The sequence below is a fragment of the Cupressus sempervirens genome, chromosome 5 (assembly GCF_028749045.1).
Source record: "Cupressus sempervirens isolate cs-2001-9-10 chromosome 5, ASM2874904v1, whole genome shotgun sequence".
In the NCBI taxonomy this organism is placed as follows: Eukaryota; Viridiplantae; Streptophyta; class Pinopsida; order Cupressales; family Cupressaceae; genus Cupressus; species Cupressus sempervirens.
The window spans coordinates 141,310,438-141,317,340 of record NC_143122.1 but is presented as its reverse complement, the minus strand read 5'-3'; positions in this window follow the sequence as shown (position 1 = coordinate 141,317,340).

Sequence of the window (6,903 nt, the reverse complement as noted above, 5' to 3'; positions counted from 1 at the left end):
CCCAAATCGTGAGTCACAATAACATGAACAACTAGGGAAATCTAAATTTGAACAAACACTGATTTCAAGGAAAGAGAGAAAAAATAACCAAAAATTGAACACCGATACTTTTGTTACTTCAAACAAATACTAGGGCATGACAAGGAAAATACAAATACCTAATGCAACACAACCTGCATAGTTCACAAGAGAACATGAGGTTCAAAATATATATATTCAATCATGAATTAAAAATAAAAGGATGAATTTTAAAACAACATGGGGGCATAACACAATAAATAAAAATTTAATTAATTTTAGTTCCCCTTCCATTTTCTCGACTAAGCAAAAGGACCAATTTTTCAAAAATAAAATTAAAACTCACCTATAAAACCCTCATTCTGCAAATTGTTTAGCATGTTGATCTATGCCCAACCATACTTTTGAATAAGTTTTATAGTTATGGAAAAAAAGAAAGAAAACTCCAGTCCACTTTAGACATGGACCACAACCACTTGTTTCAACCTAAAATGAAGGAACCCCTAGCTTCTGATATGCCATACAAAAAATGCATCCAACTCTACCATTTTGTAGATTCACCATTTATTGGTTTTTGATGTCTTCACTCTCCAATGCAATAAAATATTTTCACATGATTGAAAAGGGGAATTATTTATTTCATGTCTTCTTCTTTTTCCTTGTATTCTCTACGGTGTCAATATTATGATGGCACCATCAAAATGTTGACAGTGTTGGGTAACATTTCGAAAAAATCCAAATTAACATTAAAATGCCCTTTTCATCACAAAACAACATAAAATATATTAGTTCTTTTCCTTAGCATCATTCAACTTCTCACTAAAGAAATCTATAAGTATCCCCTCTTTACTTAAAACAACTTCAATGACACTTTCACAAGCATCACAATCAACTGGTGAAACCTTAGTGAAATCAAGCAAAGCGAATGTAGGTAATTTGACCACTTTTTGTTTCAATGTTTCAAAAATACTATGTGCACCATGTATCCATTTGCAATCATTTTTATCCCCTCTCATAGTCTTTTTCACGACATTACATAATGAATTAATTTTTTAGATGAACTTCCTATAGAAACTTTCCAATCCATGAAACAATATAACTTCCCCAACAATCTTAGGTGTAGGCCAATCAAGGATAACTCTTACCTTTTCAGGATCCATCTTTAAACCATCAAAAGAAATCTCATAACCAAGGTATATAATTTCTTCCTTCATGAATGAATATTTCTACAAATTAATCAACAACTTTCTCTTCTTTCAATCTATGTAACACTTGTCTATTGCTCAAGGTGTTCTTTCTTAGTCTTACTAAATATCAAAATTGTTAGAACTTGTACTCTTTTTGTCATCCATACTATCTTCCTAGTCTACATTAGTATATGCTTATAGAGTAAAGTCATTTGATCTGTCATACCCTAACCCAAAATTAGGCGCCCTTCAAATATCTAAAAATCCTCTTTATTGTTGCATAATTTGCTTCTTTAGGATCAACTTGAAATCTTGCAAAAATTCTAATTACATTAGCTATATCTAGTCTTGTATGTGTCAGATATTGCAAACCCCCAATCATGGATCTGTACTTCTTCTACTCAATAGTAGGTGTCTCATCTTTGCTGGATAATTTTTGACCAGTTATCATAGGTGTACCAACAAGTTTACAACTTTTCAAACCAAATATTTTCAATAAACCTTTCAAGTACTTGTAATACCCCAAAATTGGTTTATTGCCACGATCACCAATTTTGGTCTATTTCTAAATCAATTCTAAAGTCCTATGTCACTAGGCAATTCTTATTCTGCTACTTGCTACTTGAGTTAATTGTCAAATGCAGAAAATCTAAATCTGCATTCATCATACTCTTTACTTAATTCCTAAAGTATTGATTAATATTAGTCACATTAAACCTACTAATCACAATTTAATTTAATTTAAAGTATTTACACTTAAATTAAATTAAATTATGTCCTAAGGCTAATGTACTAAGGAACTAAATTAATTTAATTTAATAAATACACCTATTTTTAATTAATTAAACAAAATTATTTAATTAAATACAAAGCTATTTCTAATTAATTAAGCAAAGTTATTTAATTAAATAGGGAATCATTCCTAATTAATTAAATGAAGTTATTTAATTAAATAGAAAAGTATCTCTAATTAATTAAATAGAGTTATTTAATTAAATAGGAAAGGTATTTATGAGAGCATATCTCATTTTATTAAATTAAATATCTCTCCAAAATCTCTCTTTAGTTCAAAAAAGGGAAATTCCTAGTTCACTATTGATCAAATTGGAAATGACTTAGATCACTTACTTTGACACTAAGGTCTATTTGAGTTGACTGACTCTTACACTCAGATCTGAGCTAGTTAACTCCCTATGATTTGGGAATCTTCCTTTATGGCTGAACTTGATCTTCAATCCTAACCGTTGATTGAAATCAATCTCAACTATCGAAAGTTTTTTAGTAAGTCTATTTAAGAGACCCTCATCTCTTCATTTTAAGAGGATGAATTAGAATTTGCATCGAATTGTTGCCAAATTGCATACTCATTTAAGTTTATTATATTCTCATATATTTTCATTGAGAAAGTTCCCGAGCACACGAAACTTCGTGCAGCACCTATTTTCTTTGCGCAAACCGTAAAACTATTTCACGCGGCTCTGACAGAGATTTTGTGTGAAATCTTGTGACAACAGTTTCAGTTTTAAGCATTATTTTTTGATCTTCAGATTGTTTGATTTCACTAACGTGCTTGTTTTGATCTATTTCTCTGGATTTCTTGCAGCTTAACCATTGTTTGCAGGATGTTTGCTGAAGATTCTTTTTAAAACCCACTTGAAAATAGATTAACAATTTGATTGCAGGACGATTGTTGAAGATACGCTTGTCAAAGATCAATATCTTCAAACCCACAAAGCAATGTGTGTCTTCTCTTATTGCTTTCAAAACTAGTCTAATTAGGGGCTTGTGAACTTCCTAGGGTGCAAGACAGAAGAATAGGGGAATATGTTCTTCACTTCTTGGAGGTCATGACCAAGAGTGAATCAAAAACCTAGACGCTTCCAAAAGGTAGCATTCTGAAGAAGGCAATCAGCTTGTTGGTTCTCCAAAGATTGTTCTCTTCTATGATAAGACAATGGTTTCCTTTAAGGGAATCAAAATCTTTAAGGAAGAATGAGTTTGGATTAATTAAGCTAAGTCGATAATTAATTTGTCTTGTGTGTTTGGGTGAGGAAATAAAGTAGATGATTATGCTCTTTCCCCTTGAGGGAAATCATAAACTCGAACCCTTAGATCTAAACCACCAGTCTGTGTCAATCCTTTAGAGGGCCTACTAGAGTGATCCAACCTCCAGGAACAACCCAAGTGAGCACACTCCTTTTGCCAAATATTTCAACTCACTTTAATCAAGATGCTTTGTAGAGTGAAAGACTCCAAAGCCAGATTAATTTCTTCCCCTTAATTCTTGATATCACATATCAATGGGAAGCTCTATCTGTGCACTGGTCGGTGCCAACCTCTAGCTTGTTAAGCAAGTAGTGTGCACTTTCAGATGTTGGTGTAAGCTGCTGGCCTCAACTCTGCTTATGGAGCCACTGGGGATCAATTCAAACGGAAGCCAAGTAAAAATCTCTTAGTTAGAAGCCACCCAGTTCACCTCCAAAAGGAGGCATAATCTTTGTGCAAGGAGGGGGAAGAATCTCTCCTATAGAACTCACCATAGGCATGTTACTAGACGTTTAAAGGTGGTATATGCAATCATCCCCTACCACAAGGGCAATCGTTCAATGTATACTATTGAGTCCTTTGAATATACCAAAAATACGGGTGCCCTCTAGGGGTGACATGACTTTGTGAGGTACACACATGCACATAAGATGTGGGACAAAGGTTTTGCCTTCTCTACTAATTTTTCTTTCTAGAGATAAGGCATGTTTGTTATCGAGCCATCAACAATGTCCAAACCAATTACAACAAACAAAGGTTTAGACTCCCCTATCTTGTCGAGTTGCTTTGTCCTCAGCAGAACTATTTTTGACTACTGCTTGATTCCCGCTGTCATGTTTAAACACTTTGCTTGGATTGAAAACTCAAAACTTTGTCCAAACATCTTGCGAGGTCAATCTTGCTATTTTTCCAATTGAACCTATCTCAAAAATCTATCTACTCTGTTTGAAAAGTCCAAAAATCTTGTCAAAATCAGTCGCTGTTGTAAAACTGGTCTGCCTTCTCGCGCAAAATTTTTTTCAATCTCACACGAAATCATTTTGTCCTCACATGAAATCATCTTGTCCTCACATGAAATTAAACTGCTATCATGAGTCTTCACACGACCCTCTGAACTTCCTTGCACAAAATTAAATTATTGTCACTGACTTTCACGCGATCCAAGAAATTTCTTTGCGCAACTCAAAAAACTTCTTTGCGTGGCCTGTAAAGGTTTCTCAAGCGAGATCTTGTGTCAACATTTCCACTTTTGGTTATTTTAGCTATTTTTGACCTACATGCTACCTTTTTCTGCATCTGTTTATCACTCTTTGTCTGCAAATAGTCCTGAAATAGCGACACTTTGCTTAGTTGAAGACTTGTGTCTTGTATTGGTCTTGTCTCTTAAGTTACCTTTTATCTTTATCTCTTAATGCTTGTCATACCTTGTGTCACATTGGTCATAATCTTTGGCTATTCTAGCCTTTAAATCAGACCATTTGTGCCTTGGTTGACAACATTCTTGCTATTATCTTGTCCTTTTTGAGACTCAATCTTAGTGTAGTCCTTGTCTAGGTTCTAGCTTCTGGTCCTTGTCTATGATTGTCACAACCAAAAGTCGCAACATGTTTTATCCCCATAACCTTAGATGTGGTCATGCTAGGGGTCATAATCATGACAAAGGTCACTTACCTTTTTTTATGCAATCTATATCTAGTTCGGCTAGTGAGGCATCTTCACAATCTCTCTCACCTGCCAGGTCATCTCGAATTCAGTGGACATTTTCCATAAACCTACAAAAAATTAGGAATCCTTTGTACCAAGAGGATACTGAGATAGGTAGAGATCCTGCATTACCAAACATGATGTCTGATCCTTTTTTCAGAGGACCTTTTGAAACACAACACACTAAAACTGAACACATTCCTGTAATGACTAATCATGAACCTAAACGAGGTAGTCATAGTCGACATCAAGAACCACCTAGGAATGACAAAGAGAAAGAGAAAGACTATGACATCAATGAGGAACAAGAAGAGGTGGAAATACTCTCTAAACATTTAGCAAAATGTCGGTGAGACAAAAACTTCCAAAAGGTCATGGGAATCCTACTCAACAAAGAGAAAGAAAAGTACTTTCTCAAACTTGCCCAAGAGGGAGCTAAACTACCCTCTCATTTCAATGTGGAAACCATTATCATGCCTGAAGAAGAAACTGAGACTTCTAAACTCCAAAAATAACTAAAAATTATACAAGACCAATTGGATCAAATGATGCTTGAAAAAGAGAAACCCACAAAGACATACACATTGTATGCTCTTTGTCCATTTCCATTTGAAAAAAGTATAAACATGTCACCTTTCCCACAAGGCATAGAGCTACGCAAATATGATAAGTACTTTGGTATTACTGATCCCCAAGATCACTTGTGAGAATTTGGTGCTTTGTCCATGGAGTTCGTACACGATGAAACCTACCTCATGCATTTATTTCCTAGAAGCCTATGGGGTCAGGCTTTGGAGTGGTTCTCACATTTACCTCCTGGTATCAAGACATTTGATGAAAATGCCAATCTATTTGTTTAGCAATATTCATAGATTGGCAATATTCTCATAACATACAACACCCTGTCAATATTTGAGATCTATGCAACCTTAAATAGAAAGTTGGAGAACCTTTTCTCACATTCCTCCAATGGTGGAGGCAACTATACACTAAGTATTCCCATAAAATTCCAGAAATGGAGAAGCTTGACATTTTCACTGATAACCTCCTACCTGATTTTAGATATAGAGTCCAATTGCAAGGTCCACGTACCTTTGAAGACATGATTACATAGGCTATCCATATTGAAGAATTTATGGTTAAGGAAGGTGAACTCACTCTTCAGAGAGACATAAAACAAGGTTCCACTTCCAACAAGGACAAAACCAAACGTGTCAACAAGAACCAAGAAATCGTACATGATGGAGTCATTGACAATGTCATACCCAAACCTGCTAAAGCAACATTTAATCTCATAGATGGCCTCAAAGCAGCCAAAAATGCTGCAAAATCTCCCCTGGACAACAAAACATCTGGGAACAAACCAAGAAACTCATGGACAACATGCCCCAAGTGAGAGTATACACCTTTGGGAGAACCTTTGGATGTGGTTTACAAAACATTGCTACAACATAAGCTTATTTCACCAATAGATAACACTCATCCCTATGATCCACAACCACGTCCACCATGGTGGAATGAGATCTCATTCTGTGAGTATCACCAAAATAAGGGACACAAAAATAGCAACTGTATAAACTTGCGCCATAAAGTCGAAGACATGATTGATGCTAGTGATCTTGTGGTAGATGGACATAAGAAAAACTCAGATCACAAGGCATTCAAAGAACCTTTCCCAGCTTATGAAAAAGGAGAGACTTCAAAACCACAAGCCTACAACAAGGTCAGTTATACATATTCCAATGATGACAATGTCATTCACATGGTTGAACCTATAGATTTTGAATATTGCGATGTTATTACAATTAAGAGCAAGCATGATAACAAAAAACCCAAGACACCATTTGTCTTGAGGGGCCCTACTTCCAATGAAATGGATAATATGTCTTCACAACACTGTGCTAACACTATTACTCACTCTCATGCCAAGTTGTGCTCAAAGGCCCTG